The following is an 18,160-nucleotide window of genomic DNA, read 5'->3' as shown; positions in this document are numbered from 1 at the left end:
ACCAATGCATGGACACCCATGACAGACCTGCATATACACCTATCACTAAAGCATGCCCAATAGAGAGAATCACCTAGCCCACAAAATCACCACACACACAAAGCAAAGCTGACAGGGCAACCACAACCACACAGGGAAACACACCCATGCACAAGATGGCACACGGCGATACAATAACACTGCATTTACATCCCCACAGGACCCCCTCTCAACATCACCGGAGAGGAGGTGCCACCAACATCCAGTCCCCCCACAGAAGGGGCCCACAGTGACGACAGCAGCTCTGCACGCCTGGATCATGATGACCAACCTGGCCCATCAGGGACCTCTGGACGGTCGGTTACACAGCCACAGTCCCAACAGAGCCTCCCCCCTCAGGAAACACCAGCATAGCACCCACCCAGCGGGCCCATACCACTGTCCCCAGGACTCGTCAATCAGCAGTGTGTCCACCACCACAGGGACCCCAGGCAACCCCACAAACCCAAGACAATCAGGGACCTGGGGTCAGTGGCAGTGGGCACACAGTTCAGGGGAGAGAGGCACAGGATAACAGGGAAACTGGGAGGACTGCTGTGCGACAGGGGAGGACAGGCCCAGGGAACCCACTCTCCACGAGAGACTTGCAGGGATCCTGGGAACATACCACCATTCCCAGGAGACCTTGGGCCAGATACTGGCAAAGTTACCGGAGACCCAGCGGCTGCAGGAGGGACAGTACATGGGGATCAGGGAGGACCTTAAACACATCCACACCATCCTGGTCACCATTGCAGGGGTGCTGGCTGACATGGCCAACAACATGAGGGAGGCAGTGGCACAACAACGGGCCCCTGACACTAGCCACACAGAAGAACAGCCCTCCAACTCTGCCGGCGCTAGTGGACAGGAGGCCCCGCCACTGGAACAACAGGCCACCAGCACCCCACCCCCTGCAGAAGGAGAACCACCCCGCAAACGGTCCCTGTGATCCAGGCAGAAGCCAGAGAACATTGCCAAGACCCCGCCAGGAAATAAGACTCTCCTGATTCTCACCCTTGTGTCCCGCTCTGTTACCCTGTCCACCTTGAACTGCCATTGCTCCCCTTCTTATGCCCCATTGGGCAATGCATCTGTGATACAAAGAGACTAGACTCTAACTGGACATTTCTCCACCATCCCCCCAGCCCATTTCACATCCCCCTCAACCTCTTACCACTTAAATATACACCCTTGGAACAAATACAAGTCTGGAGTCTGTCAATTGATTGAAATATGTATTAGTTCAACAAGCTGTAAACATTGCAATTCATATGTACAGTTATATATACATTGGTATGACCTGTAGTGGGCAGCAGTAAACACACCAGGAGCAAGAGGGGGGCACAGAGATCTGAAAATAGAGATGCCAAAGGGTACAGTATGTGGCCATAGATATGGGGAAATCATTCTGCCATGTCCAATGTCCAACAGAAAACTGCAATGTACAGTGAAGTTACAGTGTCTTACTTGTATGTCACTGGAAGTACTGCTCTATGAGAGAACTTCTGTTGTCCACGTCTTCATCCTCTGCCTCCTCTTCCTCACTGTCCACAGGCTCCACTGCTGCCACAAGACCATTCCCAGGCTTATCCTCCTGCAAAAAAGGCACCAGGCGTCTCAAGGCCAGATGGGCAACATGCAACAGGCAACGATGATCTGGGACACCTTCTTGGGTGAGTAGTACAGGGATTCACCTGTCAGATGGAGGCACCTGAACCTGGCCTTCAGGAGGCCGAAGGTTCTCTCATTTATCCTCCTTGTTCGCCCATGTGCCTCTTTGGAACGTTCCTCTGCCCTTGTCCTGGCATTCCTCACTGGGGTTAGTAGCCATGAGAGATTGGGGTAACCAAAGTCACCTGCAAATATCAAGGGATACCTGTTAGCCACACACTCACCCTTAGGGACAACCCCATACCCATACACCAACAAATACTGGGTGGGGACCTTGGGCTCACCCATTAGCCACACCCAGTGCCTCTGGAGTTGAGCCATCACATATGGGATGCTGCTATTCCTCATGGTAAAGGTTTCATGCACAGAGCCAGGATACTAGACATTCACATGGGAGATGTACTGGTCCGCCAAACACACCATCTGCACATTCAGAGAGTGATAGCTTTCTCTATTTCTGAACACTTGTTCATTACTCTGCGGGGGGACAAATGCTACATGGGTACCATCAATGGCACCAATGATGTTGGGGATATGTCCCAGGGCATAAAAGTCAGCTTTCATTGTGGCCAAGTCCTCCACCTGGGGGAATACGATGTAGCTGTGCATGTGTTTCAGCAGGGCAGACAACACTCAATCAAGTCTGTAGGTAAGGATTATGTGCCTGTCCTCCATAGTCCACAAGGGGTCTGTACACGGGGAGGTGTCTCCATCTCCTATTCATCCTCAGCGGTGGAACTCTAGGGTGAAAAACGGTGAGCAGAGGGTCATATACACACATATATTGCAATAAAAATGCATTTCTTACTTTACAGAAACAGTATGTGAAATTGAAAATCAGTTGATGTGCCAGTGTCTGTTGTGATGCAGTTAGGTGCCATGGCTGCCTTACCTCTGAGGAGAGACAAGTGGAAATGAGGTAATTCCGCTGGCGTTGTTCGCTGTTGTGGTCGGCGGTCAAGGACCACTGCGCAGCTTCGCATTGCTTATCATTGAACCCTATGGGTTCCAGGAGCCAATGGTGATGTATGCCAGTGGTGACGGTACGCACCGCTGTGGACGTGACTGCCATTTTCTAACTGTTTAATCACTTGCTACCTGACCTTCAACAGGAGAGGACCTATACTGCAAGTGCTGCTGTGACCTGTGTCTAAAAGCGACAAGGATCGAGTGACTGGGGAAAGGGCCCCTACCTTCACTTAGGAGGAGTTGGAGAGACTGGCGGATGGGGTCCTACCCCAGTATACTTCACTCTATGGTCTTCCAGGCAAACAGGTGAGTACACTGTGAGCATGATGCATGGCCAATGAATGTATGGAGTGCTGTGTGTGTATGCCTCATGTAGGGGGGGCTGAGGGGTCCTGGGTAGAGTGCTGCATGTCTGGTGGTCAATGTCTGTGCGTAAGGGGATGGGAGGGGTAATGTGGGACTTGAGTGTAACAGTCCGGACGGTATTACTAATCCCTTTTTTCTATGCATATTTCCCTGCAGGTCAGCGCCCATCAGAAAAAGGGTATTTGGCGTGCCATCGCCAAGGAGGTGCGGACCCAGGGGTCTTTCACAACCGGAGCACCCACTGCCGCAAACGGTGGGAGGACCTGCGCCGCTGGGCAAGGAAGACGGCGGAGGCCCAGCTGGGGATGGCCCCCCAACGAGGAAGGGATGCCCGTCGTACCCAGACCCCCCTGATGTTCTGCATCATGGCGGTGGCCAATCCGGAGTTGGATGGGCGCTTGAAGGCATCACGGCTGCCACAAGGGGGTTAGTACAGATTCAGAATAACTTTGCACGCGTTAAGGTGTTACCTGGGTGGGGAATGTGGGCTGTGGGTGCTCCTAGGCCAGGGCGAATTGGCAGGGTAGGTCCCTTGCTAGGCAGGCTCTGAAGCACTCCAACCCCAATACTGTTAGTGGGCATCTACTACTGGGCATGGTCCTGTGGGTTTCAGGTGTGCAGCTCATGGCGTTAGGCATTGTACCCCATGGGCTGGTGACTAGCTGGTGACTAGCTGTGTAACTGGTAATGCATGGCCTAGTGCATAGGGCAGCTCCCTGTGTGTTGTGTACGCCAACGGTAGTGGTGTTGCTGGCATTGACCAGGTGTATCCTCAGTCTCTCCCCCCACTTTTTATTTTGTCACCCTGTCCTTGTATGCATTAGCATCATCTGGCAGAGGAGCAGAGGCACCGGCGACGGAGGGAGCTGCATCCCACATAGGCCTGAAGGCCGAATCCACCGAGTGTGAGGGCACCAGTGGGACGGAGGGCGAGGGGAGCACCACAACAGAGACAGGAGGAGACACCACAGACAGCGACTCCTCCTCTGATGGAAGCTCCCTGGCGGTGGCGGACACCTCTGTGCCCACTCAACAACAGGTACAGCCGCCACCCCCCTACCAGCACCGCCCTCCCAGCAGCCCCTCAGCGTGTTTCCCGTGCCCACTCACCCAGGAGGGTGGGCATCTCCTTCGCCCCAGGCACCTCAGGCCCTGCCCCAGTCAGCCCTGCTTCCCTCAGTGAGGAGTCTATTGACCTCCTGAGATCCCTCACTGTTCGGCAGTCAACCACTCTGAATGCCATCCAGGGTGACGAGAGGCATTTGCAACAAACAAATGCATACCTGGAGGGCATTCACTCTGGCATAGCAGCCCAACAGAGAGCATTTCAGGCTCTGGCCTGTGCACTGATGGCAGTCATTGTCCGTGTCTCCAGCCTCCCCCCTCCAACTTCCTCTACCCAGTCCAAATCCCCTCAATCCCAACCTATCCCAAGCACACCTTCAGAGCAGCATTCACCCAAATCAACACACAGAAGTGGCTCAGGCAAACAGAAGCCCCACACATCATCCCACAGGCACTCACACAAGCACCATCCAGAAGCAGACACTCCAACATCCACAGCCTCCACTGTGTACCCCTTCTCCTCGTTGTCCACCTTCCTCCCAGTAGAGTCTCCACTCACACCTGCATGCACTACATCCTCATCCAATACATTCATCACCAGCACACCTATCAGTTCACGCCCCTCACTGGCAGTCACCTCCCCACATCCCTGCACATGTCTCCTGTGTCCTCTCCCACTGTGTCTGTGACCCCCTCCTTCCAAAGTACACAAACGCAAACACACATGCACCTGCATCCAAACACAGGAGACTGACACCTCCTACAACCACTCCCTCTTCCTCCATTCCCAAACCTTCACCCTCTTCCCACGCGGTGTCCCTAAGAAGCTTTTTCTCACCACCCTTGACCTATTCCCTACCCCCCCACGCCCTTCACCTCGGGCTAGGGTGGCTAGAACCCAGCCCAGCACCTCAGCCACCAAGTCCACGTCTGCTGTGGTTTCTGGAGCTCTGAGAGGCTCTAAGGAGGCACCCTTCAGCCCAGCCAGTGTGCCACCAACACCTGCCAAGGACAACAAGGTTCTGCCACCAGGAAAGGGCAAAAAGGGGAAAACATCCAGCAAGGAGAAGGAGGCACAACCAGGCAGCAAGACCAAGGCAAAGACTCCAGCTGGCAGAAGCAAGGAGGCACCACCATCTGCCAAGGTCAGGAAGGGGCACAGAACACCAGCCAGGGCACTTCAGCCGTCCGAGGCTGCAGGGGAAGGGCTGAAGCCTCCCCCCTCTACTGGCAGCACCGCCATCTGCACTGCGGCCACCACCGCCACCTGCATTGCGGCCAGCACCGCCACCTGCACCATCGCAAGCACCACCGCAAGCAGCATCACCACCAGCAGCAGTAGCCCCAGTGGGCAGCCGTCCAAGGCTGCAGGGAAAGGGCTGGAGCCTCCCCCCTCCACTGGCAGCACTACCAGCTGCACCGCGGCCACCACCGCTACCTGCACCATGGCCAGCACCGCCACCTGCACTGTCGCAAGCACCGCCTCAAGCAGAACCCCCACCAGAAGCAGCAGCCCCAGTGGGCAGCCATCCGAGGCTGCAGGGGAAGGGCTGGAGCCTCCCCCCTCCACTGGCAGCACCGCCAGCTGCACCGCGGCCACCACTGCCAGCTGCAGCGCGGGCAGCACGGCCACCTGCACCATTGCAAGCACTGCCGCAAGAAGCACTGCCACCAGCAGCAGCAGCCCCAGGGGGCAGCCGCCCGAGGCTGCAGGGGAAAGGCTGGAGCCTCCCTCCACCACTTGCAGCACTGCCACCTGCACCGGCACTGCAACCACTGTACAGCCATCCCTGTCAGCGGATGGACTGCAGTCATGCATCCATGGTGTATCATGCATCCTGCCCACAGAAAATCGTGTGGATCTGACACCCAGGTGAGTGACTGTGACCTTGCACACCCCATGTGCTGCATCGCTGGGCACCAAGCCTCCTCCAGAACCAGTGGAAGAAGGCATCCACTCACCCTATCCTTGGCAGGATGAAGCCCACTGGGCACCAAGCCCCCTCCAGAACCAGTGGAAGAAGGTATCCACTCACCCTATCCTTGGCAGGATGAAGCACACTGGACATGAAGCCCCCTCCAGAACCAGTGAAAGAAGGCATCCACTCACCCTATCCTTGGCAGAATAAAGCCCACTGGGCACCAAGCCCCCTCCAGAACCAGTGGAGAAGCCATCCACTAGAGAGACTGTGGCCTTGCACTCCCCAGGACCAAGCAGTGGGCAAACCACCCACTTGAGAGACTGTGGCCTTGCACTCCCCAGGACCAAGCAGTGTGCACACCACCCACTTGAGAGACTGTGGCTTTGCACTCCCCAGGACCAAGCAGTGGGCAAACCACCCACTTGAGACTGTGGTCTTGCACTCCCCAGGACCAAGCAGTGGGCACACCACCCACTTGAGAGACTGTGGCTTTACGCTCCCCCGGACTAAGCAGTAGACAAACCACCCACTTGAGAGACTGTGGCCTTGCACTCCCCAGGACCACGCAGTGGGCACACCACCCACTTGAGAACTGTGGCTTTGCACTCCCCAGGAGCAAGCAGTGGGCAAACCACCCACTAGAGAGACTGTGGCTTTGCACTCCCCAAGACCAAGCAGTGGGCAAACCACCCACTTGAGAGACTGTGGCTTTGCCCTCCCAAGGACATCGCTCTGGGCATGGAGCCCCCTCCAGGAGAAGTGGCGTTGTCCCATCTTCCGGCTGAGGTGTACCCCCTTCCCCGTCCCCCTGAGGTGCCTGTGTGTTTTCGACCTGATGCCCCTGCAGTGTTCTCTCCGTATTGAGGCAGGAGTCAAGTGTCAGCTTGGCCTGTGTGCTTTGGCCCAGTGGGCCACGGACACTTTGAGTGTACATTGTCCCGCCTTTTGTACAGAATGTATATTTTGTAAATACTGTTTTTTAATTATTAACCTATTTGTAACTATTTCTAATATTACACTCATTTGACTCAATAACTTTTGTCCTTGCGTTATTCGAGAGGGTTACGTGGTGTATATGTAATGTTGTTGCAAGTGTTTGTGTGTATGGTGTTGGGGTGAGGGTGGGGGTGGGGGTGGGGGTGGGTGTGTTGTGGATGTGTGTCACTCTCTTTTTCCTCCCCCTCCCCTATGTGCTAGGTGCAGTACTCATCGTCGCCGCCGCCATTGGAACTCCTGGTATATGACCAGAAACACCAGCATGGGGAAGACCTGCAGCTCGGGCTCCATGGCGTCCTGGTTCTTCCTTGAGTGTCGAGAGGTGAGTGGTTTCCCTTCAGAGTACTGTTTCTGACGTGGTTTTGATGGCGTTGGTACCGCCCCGGAAAAGCTGGCGGATGGGCGGGTTGTAATGGGGCCGGCAGTACATTATATTCCACCTGGCTGTTGGCGGTTACCACTGCGGTGTTTGTTGCTACTGCCGTGGCGAGCAGAGTGTTAAAGTGGCTGTATCTGTTCGCGGTTTCCGCCGTGGTCATGATTTCATTTTTTTTACCGCCGGCCTGTTGGTGGTATTACCGCCACTTTAACACCAATCGCCAGGGTTGTAATGAGGGCCAGAATGTGGATGGGATTATTTGTTGTAGGTCCTCTCTAGGTAGGTGGTCACATACTAGACATGGCTGACACAGACACATGCATGAGTCAATGGTCATCTCCAGATGTTGGTGTTGGCCTGCATTAAATTGGCACAGGTATTTGAGTAGACAGTATTGTCCAGGGAAGTTGACATAATGCCATCCACAATGTATGCACTCACACATACCAACTGAGTGACATGGTATCACAACTGCCATTTCCCAATCCATAGTTGCATGTCATAATGAGGGACCATTGTGTACATGTGTGCTGACATTGATCCCGATTTGTGCACGCAACACTTGGATTATGAAGATTTGGGAGTGGTCCTCTGGATTCTAGCTACATAACTTCCTGCACTGCACAAGGTCTCTCAGAAGGGGAATTGGTACATAATATTTTGGGTCTCTAGGACTTTATGGTTCCTTCAAACTTGACTTGCACTCAAGTTGCCTAGCAAATACACATTCACACTTGCATCATGGGAGGTAGTGGTTCTTCATTACTTGCAGGATTGTATTTGTGTGTATGCAGGCACACCTTCCAGTCAAGGCTGCTGCCTCAGAGGCATGGTGAGTGATGAATGTGTGTAGCATTAGACGTCAAACATCTGACATGGGAGTTATTTTGCTGATTATTATTCATTTGTTAAATGTCACCTGCCCAGGAGCCGTGGTTTGTCACCTTGTGCCTAGTTACTGGTGTGGGAGCCATGACATAGCTGATGGACCATGTGTGTTGCTTGGGGACATCCCCCAGTGGACATGGTGCACCTCCCTTTCACACAGTGATGTTGGCCATATTTTCTGCATGCCATGCATTGCTGTGTGCCTTTACATAATCCAACCTCTGCAAAAATGGCCTGCAATGTATTCACTTGTATGGCAGGGTGATTTGCATTGCATATGTAACATGAAGCATGGTGCATGTATGTGGAATAGCCCTCATCCTAAAGTCCCTATCTATGTAGGCAGACAGTGAGCTGTGTATTATGTCCCCCAATTCTATTTGTTATAGTGTCTGTTAGGTACTTAGGTACTTGCTGTTTGCTTATCTACAATTAGACTATTCCCATATTGTCCTTTCTGGAAACGCTGATTGATGATTGAGTGCCAGAATATGTATGCATCATGCACACTGTCAGGATATTCTGTCAGCACATTAGTGATCCATCCACGATGCCCAACAATGGACTGGATGTTGATGGACTGTGTGTGTTTCCTATTGCAGTAGAGATGGGCAGTTGCAGCAGGGGGAACGAGCTGCAGATGTGTGCAGTCCATAGCACCCAGCACACGTGGGAAGTCAGTGATGGTATTGAATCCTTGTTTGATCTCCTGCTGCAGTTGTTAGGTGTTGGGGAAGAAGATGTAGCGGGGTGTCAGCTGGATGATGCCATCTAGGACAGAGGGTAGGAATGAGGGGAATAATGGCTGAGAGAATCTGGCCTTTCGGCCTGCTGTTGTCTGGAAGGACCCTGAGGCCAGCATGTGCAGCATGGCCAGAAGTTTTGTCTGTGGAGGTACGTTGGTAACCTTGTTGACTGCTGCCTGCAGTCTTGGCGCAATGAGGTGTAGCAACTGTACAATGGGTGATTTGGGTATGTTCTCCTTATGTACCTGTGCCAATGAGTCATTTTTACACCTGGTCTGGTCAGGTGTTATTTTTTTGATGAACTGGCAACTCTGGGTGATCTTTGCAAAGGGAACATAATTTTCCCAAAAGCTTGTAAATACGGCGGAGTCAGTCCTGTGTGATTTTTAAAGAAGGATCATTTCCTTGCATGTCATTTTTTGTATCTGATGTAGCAGGACCTGGTGCTAAGGGAAAATGACACACTAGGGGGTAAAGTGATGCTAGAGCCCTCTAGCATCACTTTGTAAATATGGAGTTAATATTGCGCCACCGCTGCATTAAAAAATGATGCAGCAGCCGTGCAAGCTCCTTGTAAATGAGGACCTTTGTTTATTCCTCACAGACAGATACAAAATAGAGGGATTAGGTGTGCCTGGATGGGCCATCAACTGGAAAGATGGGGGGGACTTGGCACAGACCCAGTTGCAAATGAATAGGCTGTGACCTACTCTCACAGAAATGACTTGTCACCACTGCACTGTTCATGCAGCCAGCTTGGAGCCAGGGCAGGGGAGACAGGAAACTTTAAGCACTTAAAAAGGAATTTCCTGGAAACTTCTCCTACTTCAAAGAAGGCACCAGGTATAAAAACAGGACCCTCAGACTTGTTCTTCAGTTAATTTTCTGTATCTGCAGAAGGGCTCTCAGAGGACTGTCTGCTGCTGCGGCCTGCCGTGTACTTCAGAAGACTGCTTTGCTGCACCTGGATGGACTGCATTGCTGCCTGAAGCCTGCCCTGAAGCCTCAGAGACTTACGCTGCTTCTTGAGCCCTATTCCACTGCTGAACTCTGGACTACCAGAGTGACTCCAAGGGATAGTTGGTTGGCCTCCTGATCAGAGCTTCAGACACAGAAAAGGCTTCGACCATCTTGAACCCATATCTGGACCCAACCTGAGTGAGTCTTAACCCCTCCACCCCCCAAGTGGTGCCCCTCCTGTCTTGGATAGATAGCCAAAATGAAAAACTTGGAATTTAGAAACATTTTGGCTAAAACTGCTCTGAAAAGAGATAATGACCAACCTACTCGTCTAACTGCCCAGGGTGCATCAGCAGACAGCCTGATTTGGCAGCCGATTTTGCTACTATGTTCTCTGCAGCAGTAAATCCTGTTGAGTGGTCTTTTGCTAAAGGGATTTCCAGCCTTTTGGAACTCTTGTCTGCTATAGCCTCCAGCCTAATCCCGTTGGAGATTTTTTACTTCCAAAAAAGAGACTAAGGGGGTCATTCCGACCCTGGCGGTCGGTTTTAAAGCGGCGGCCAACCCGCCAACAGGCAGGCGGTAAAAAAAATTGAATTCTGACCCTGGCGGGAACCGCCAACACAGCCCGCCACTTTAATACTCCGACCGCCACGGCGGGGCAAACAAACAGCGCGGCGGTCACCGCCAACAGACAGGCGCAGACAATGTACCGCCCACCCTATCACGACCCACCAATCCGCCACCTTTTCCGGGGCGGGAGCCCCGCCGATAAAAACACAGCGGAAACAGACCACGAACGGGAAAACGCTCACCTCTATACACTCCACGAGGAATCTGGACAGCATGGAACCCGAATTAAACATCCTACCAGCGATTGTCTACCTGCTCCTCTACCAGGAGCACGAACGCCGCCGCAGGAGACAACGATGAGTACTGCACCTACGACACAGGGGAGGGGGGAGGAGAAAAGATTACGGGCACACACATACGCGACACCCCCCCCCCCCAAATCCCCACACACCAATGCAGAGCAACAAGTCAGATTTACACCCCCCAAACCCCCCGGAATAATTCAAAGACAAAATAAAATGATCATTAAAATAGAAGTATATTAAAGCATATTTGAACTTAAGTGAAATATGAGATTTTTAAAACAAATAAATCACAACATGAACAATGTATACATATTCCAAAAGTCCGGCACATCTTGGCTACATGCCATTGTTCGTGGGCCAATGTGCATAAACACATGGGCAAAGCCCACACACGAGACCCGATTCCATTGGAGAGAACACTGCTGGGGCATCAGATAATAAAACCACAGGCACTTCACGGGGAAGGGAAGGGGGGCACCTCAGCCACATGAGTCCACGACGCCAGATCCACGAGGGGCCTCCATGCCCACTGTACCATCCTGGGGAGTGCAAAGCCACAGTCCCACAAGTCTTTTCAGTGGGTGGATTGCCCACTGTACCATCCTGGGGAGTGCAAAGCTACAGTCTCACAAGTCTCTACAGTGGGTGGATTGCCCACTGTACCATCCTGGGGAGTGCAAAGTCACAGTCTCACAAGTCTTTTCAGTGGGTGGATTGCCCACTGTACCATCCTGGGGAGTACAAAGCCACAGTCCATCTGGTGGATTACATACTCCACTGGTCATGGAGGAGGCATGGTGCCCAGAGTGCTTCGTGAAGCCCTGCCCGACACAGATCCGGCCCTGCCAATGGGCCAGCGGTGCTTGAGATGAAGGGCCCAGCGGAGCGGTGCTTGACAGGAAGGGCCCAGCGGAGCGGTGCAGAGACGGCGGGGCCCAGCGGAGCGATGCTTGAGATGAAGGACCCAGCGGAGCGGTGCAGAGACGGCGGGGCCCAGCGGAGCGGTGCTTGAGAGGAAGGGCCCAGAGGAGCTGTGCTTGAGATGAAGGGCCCAGCAGAGCGGTGCTTGACAGGAAGGGCCCAGCGGAGCGGTGCTTGAGATGAAGGGCCCAGCGGAGCGGTGCTTGACAGGAAGGGCCCAGCGGAGCGGTGCAGAGACGGCAGGGCCCAGCGGAGCGGTGCTTGACAGGAAGGGCCCAGCGGAGCGGTGCTTGAGAGGAAGGGCCCAGCGGAGCGGTGCTTGAGATGAAGGGCCCAGCGGAGCGGTGCAGAGACGCCGGGGCCCAGCGGAGCGGTGCTTGAGATGAAGGGCCCAGCGGAGCGGTGCAGAGACGGCGGGGCCCAGCGGAGCGGTGCTTGACAGGAAGGGCCCAGCGGAGCGGTGCTTGACAGGAAGGGCCCAGCGGAGCGGTGCAGAGACGGCGGGGCCCAGCGGAGCAGTGCTTGAGATGAAGGGCCCAGCGGAGCGGTGCTTGACAGGAAGGGCCCAGCGGAGCGGTGCTTGAGAGGAAGGGCCCAGCGGAGCGGTGCTTGAGATGAAGGGCCCAGCGGAGCGTTGCTTGAGATGAAGGGCCCAGCGGAGCAGTGCAGAAACGGCGGGGCCCAGCGGAGCGGAGCTTGAGATGAAGGGCCCAGCGGAGCGGTGCAGAGATGGCGGGGCCCTGTTCAGCGGTGCTTCTCACGGCGGGGCCCTGTTCAGCGGTGCTTCTCACGGCGGGGCCCTGTTCAGCGGTGCTTCTCACGGTGGGGCCCTGTTCAGCGGTGCTTCTCACGGCGGGCCCTGTTCAGCGGTGCCTCTCACGGCGGGGCCCTGTTCAGCGGTGCTTCTCACGGCGGGGCCCTGTTCAGCGGTGCTTCTCACGCGTCGGGGCCCTGTTCAGCGGTGCTTCTCTTGGCGGGGCCCTGTTCAGCGGAGCTTCTCACGGCGGGGCCCTGTTCAGCGGTGCCTCTCACGGAGGGGCCATGTTCAGCGGTGCTTCTCACGGCGGGGCCCTGTTCAGCGGTGCTTCTCACGGCGGGGCCCTGTTCAGCGGTGCTTCTCACGGCGGGGCCCTGTTCAGCGGTGCCTCTCACGGCAGGGCCCTGTTCAGCGGCGCTTCTCACGGCAGGGCCCTGTTCAGCGGTGCTTCTCTTGGCGGGGCCCTGTTCAGCGGTGCTTCTCTTGGCGGGGCCCTGTTCAGCGGTGCTTCTCACGGCGGGGCCCTGTTCAGCGGTGCCTCTCACGGCGGGGCCCTGTTCAGCGGTGCCTCTCACGGCGGGGCCCTGTTCAGCGGTGCTTCTCACGGCGGGGCCCTGTTCAGCGGTGCTTCTCACGGCGGGGCCCTGTTCAGCGGTGCTTTTCTTGTGTTCCTAGGGAACCAGATCTGGGCAATCATTCCCGCTCAGTCGCCATCCGACCTATCGCTTGCGGGGCCCTCCTGTGCTGGACTCCTGGGCCCCTGGGTGTCCTCCGTCACACCCCAAATGGGGCTGGTGGGGCCCTCCTGGGCAGCTCGCCTGCTGCCGGACTTCTTCGCCTTGCTGCCCTTGCCCTCCTTGGAAGAATCTCTGGGGCCCTTGCCTCCCTTGGAAGAATCTCTGGGGCCCTTGCCTCCCTTGGTGGATGGGCCAGGTGACGGTGCAAGGCTGGTGTCCTTGGGGGCAGCCGTCTCAGGCCTGTGGCGCCGGCCCTTCCCTTTTTTGCTTCTTTTCCCAGGGGGTGGGCTGGCTGTCCCCTTGCTGCTGGCCGATGTTCCTGCCCTAGGAGCTGGTGGACTCCAATAGCCTTGAACAATGGTCCTAGTAGGTGCAGGGCTTGTGGTGGCTGAGGTGCTGGTTGGAGTCTTATGAGATGGAGGGGGTGTGTCAGTTGTTGGAAAGAGGTCAAGGTTGGAAAGGAAAATCAATTTAGAAAGACAGGGACGGGTAGTTGTAGTGGGTATGGGAGTGGAGGAAGAGGATGTGGTTGTAGGAGAGTCAAGTGTGCTGTCTTTGGGTGCAGGTGCTTGTGACGGAGGCTGTCGTGAGGTGGATGGCTGTTGGGTGGGTGGCTGCCTGCGTTTGTGTGGTTTGGAAGAGGGGGTGACAGACACACTGGGAGAGGACACAGGGGACGTGTAAATGGTAGTGGGGGTGGTGACTGCACGTGTGCGGACTGTTCTGGTGGGTGTGGTGGTGATAAACGTACTGGCTGATGGTGGTGTGCATGCAGGTGTGAGTGGAGACGTCACAGGGAGGGAGGAGGGAGATGAGGAGGAGGGGGACACAGTGGAGGCAGTGGGTGTTGCTGTGTCTGCATGTGGATGTTGCTTGGGTGAATGCTTGTGTGATCTGTGGTGCTTATGTCTGGATGAGCTACCCTTGGGTGTTGATGTGTGTGCAGGCTGGTCTGTAGGTGTGTCTGGGATAGGCAGAGGAACAGGGTAGTGGGACTGGGTTGAGGAAGTTGGAGGGGGAGGCTAGACACAGGGACAATTGCTGCCGTCAGTGCTGAGGCCAGAGCTTTGAACGATCGCTGATGGGCAGCCTGACCCGAATGAATGCCCTCCAGGTATGCATTGCTCTGATGCACCTCCCTTTCTACCCCCTGGATGGCATTCAAAAGGGTAGACTGCCCAACAATGAGCGTCTGGAGGAGGTCAATGATCTCCGCACTGAGGGCAGCAGGGGTAACTGGGGCAGGACCTGAGGTGCCAGGGGCGAAGGAGATGCCCGGCTTCCTGGCCGAGCGTGCACAGGGCGAAAGCTGAGGGGCTGCTGGGAGGGCAGAGCTGCTGCGCTGGGTGGCGGCTGTACCTGTTGTTGCGGTGGGCACGGATGTTGCCGCCACCACAAGGGAGCTCCCTTCCGAGGACGTGTCGGTGTCCCTGATGTCTCCACGGGTCCCCGTTGTGGAGCCCCCCTCGCCCTCCGTCTCACTGGTGAACTTGGAGTCGGTTGCAGGGCCCTCTGGGGCCATGTGAGATGCAGCTCCCTCGTGCGCCGATGCCACTTCTCCTCCGCCTGATGATGCTAATGCACACATGAACAGGAAAACCAAAAAAAAGGGGGGGGGGGAGAAGAAAGGAAGACATGTTGAGTGCATGCATTGGCGGCACCGTTGGCGGAGAGGACAGACACAGAAGCCCCCTGCACTACGCCGCGCACTCGGATTACACTACTCAATGATAGTGACTTGGCCTACAAGTCTATGGACGACAAATGCACACATAGGTGAGCCCGGGCCATGGATAGCTGTACTTAGCACCCTACAGAGGTGGGGGGCGGGGGCACAGGGCCTTGTCTAACGGAGGGGCCTAGCCTACAGAAACCGCCCTGGCCTAGAGATAGCCACAGCCCTCCTCCCCCACCCAGACGCCTCCACTGTGCACTAATATAGCGGAATGTGCTGATACTCACCCCCTTGTGTCTGCTGTGATGTCCTCACGCGCCCATCTAAATCGGGGTAGGCCACCGCCAGGATCCGGGACATCAGGGGGGTCAATTGACGACTGGCACCCCTCCTACGTTGGGAGGCCATCCCCAGCAGAGCCTCGGCGGTCTTTCTGCTCCCGCAGCGGATGTCCTCCCATCTCTTGCGGCAGTGGATGCCCCGTCTGTTGTGGACCCCCAGGGCCCGGACGTCCTTGGCGATGGCACGTCAAATGTCGATCTTCTGATGGGCGCTGACCTATGTGACATGTACAGGGTTAAAAAATAAGGCCCTCATTCTGACCCTGGCGGTCGGTGATAAAGCGGCGGCCAACCCGCCAACAGGCCGGCGGTCCCAAATATGCAATTCTGACCCTGGCGGGAACCGCCAACTCAGCCCGCCGCATTAACACTCCGCCCGCCACGGCGGAACAAACAAACAGCGCGGCGGTCACCGCCAACAGCCAGGCGGCAGACAATGTACCGCCCACCCTATCACGACCCACCAATCCGCCACCTTTTCCGGGGCGGGAGCACCGCCGATAAAAACACGGCGGAAACAGACTACGAACGGGAAAACGCTCACCTCCACATACTCCACGCGAGATTCCGGCAGTATGGAACCCGAGTTGCAGGTCATCCCCGCACTCCTATACCTGCTCCTGTACCAGGAGCACGCCCGGTGGCGCGGAAGACATCGGTGAGTACTGCACCTACGACACAGGGGAGGGAAAAGATTACCGGCACACACCCACCCACCCACACCCACTACAACACACACATCAATGCATTCCCACAGATCACTGTCACAACCACCAACCCCCCCCACCAAAATAATGCAAAGACCAAAAGAAGAGATCTTAAACGGGCAGATATATTGAAAAATGGACAGCAGTAATCCCAATAAATAAATAAACTATGTACAAAATATATACATCTACTAAATGTAGTCCAACCACTGTCCGTGGACCACAGGGGTCCTGAGCAAAGGGGCAAGGCCCAGTCCCACGACAAGAACTCCACGGAGAGAACACTGCAGGGGCATCAGAAAGAAAAAAGGACAGGCACCTCAGGGGGAAGGGAAGGGGGGGCACCTCAGCCACTTGAGTACACGACGCCAGATCCACGAGGGGACTCCATGACCACTGGCCCATCCTGGGGAGAGCAAAGCCACAGTCCATACAGTCCATACAGTGGGTGGCCTGCCCACTGGGCCATCCTGGGGAGAGCAAAGCCACAGTCCAAACAGTCCATACAGTGGGTGGCCTGCCCACTGGGCCATCCTGGGGAGAGCAAAGCCACAGTCCATACAGTCCATACAGTGGGTGGCCTGCCCACTGGGCCATCCTGGGGAGTGCAAAGCCACAGTCCATACAGTCCATACAGTGGGTGGCCTGCCCACTGGGCCATCCTGGGGAGAGCAAAGCCACAGTCCAAACAGTCCATACAGTGGGTGGCCTGCCCACTGGGCCATCCTGGGGAGAGCAAAGCCACAGTCCATACAGTCCATACAGTGGGGGGCCTGCCCACTGGGCCATCCTGGGGAGAGCAAAGCCACAGTCCAAACAGTCCATACAGTGGGTGGCCTGCCCACTGGGCCATCCTGGGGAGAGCAAAGCCACAGTCCAAACAGTCCATACAGTGGGTGGCCTGCCCACTGGGCCATCCTGGGGAGAGCAAAGCCACAGTCCAAACAGTCCATACAGTGGGTGGCCTGCCCACTGGGCCATCCTGGGGAGAGCAAAGCCACAGTCCATACAGTCCATACAGTGGGTGGCCTGCCCACTGGGCCATCCTGGGGAGAGCAAAGCCACAGTCCATACAGTCCATACAGTGGGTGGCCTGCCCACTGGGCCATCCTGGGGAGTGCAAAGCCACAGTCCAAACAGTCCATAACAGACTCCACTGCCACTGGAGGAGGCATGTTGGCCAGAGGACATCCTGCAGCCCTGCCCGAGACAGATCCTGCCCTGCCACGTCTGCCAAAGGGCCAGCGGTTCCTGCCTGGAAGGGCCCAGTTCAGCGGTTCTTGCCTTGAAGGGCCCAGTTCAGCGGTCCTTGCCTTGAAGGGCCCAGTTCAGCGGTCCTTGCCTTGAAGGGCCCAGTTCAGCGGTCCTTGCCTTGAAGGGCCCAGTTCAGCGGTTCTTGAGACGGCGGTCCCCAGCGGAGCGGTGCTGGAGACGGCGGGGCCCAGTTCAGCGGTTCTTGAGACGGCGGTCCCCAGCGGAGCGGTGCTGGAGACGGCGGGGCCCAGTTCAACGGTTCTTGCCTTGAAGGGCCCAGTTCAGCGGTTCTTGAGACGGCGGTCCCCAGCGGAGCGGTGCTGGAGACGGCGGGGCCCAGTTCAGCGGTACTTGCCTTGAAGGGCCCAGTTCAGCGGTTCTTGAGACGGCGGTCCCCAGCGGAGCGGTGCTGGAGACGGCGGGGCCCAGTTCAGCGGTTCTTGAGACGGCGGTCCCCAGCGGAGCGGTGCTGGAGACGGCGGGGCCCAGTTCAGTGGTTCTTGAGACGGCGGTCCCCAGCGGAGCGGTGCTGGAGACGGCGGCCATTCTATGGCCAACTGCTCATTGCCTGGTGGTGCCCTCCTGGGCAGCGGAGATGGTGCTCCTTCAATGCCCACCTGGTCTGTGGGTGGTGGGGCCCTCCTGGCCAGCTGGGCTGGGTCCTCCCTGGGCAGCGGCTATGGGTGTGGTGGGCTCTCCCGGGGCAGCTATGCCGGTTCCTCCCTGGGCAGCGGCTATTGGGGTTGCAGGCTCCTCCTGGGCAGCTGTGACGGGTCCTCCATGGGCAGCAGGCCTGCTGCCTGACTTCTCCGCCTTGCTGCCCTTGCCCTCCTTAGTCGGGAGTCTGTGGCCCTTTCCTCCCTTTGGAGCTGTGGCTGTTGACGGTGGCTGGCTAGTGTCCTGGGGG

This window comes from Pleurodeles waltl, chromosome 5, assembly GCF_031143425.1.
Source record: "Pleurodeles waltl isolate 20211129_DDA chromosome 5, aPleWal1.hap1.20221129, whole genome shotgun sequence".
In the NCBI taxonomy this organism is placed as follows: domain Eukaryota; kingdom Metazoa; phylum Chordata; class Amphibia; order Caudata; family Salamandridae; genus Pleurodeles; species Pleurodeles waltl.
This window is presented reverse-complemented; position numbering follows the sequence as displayed.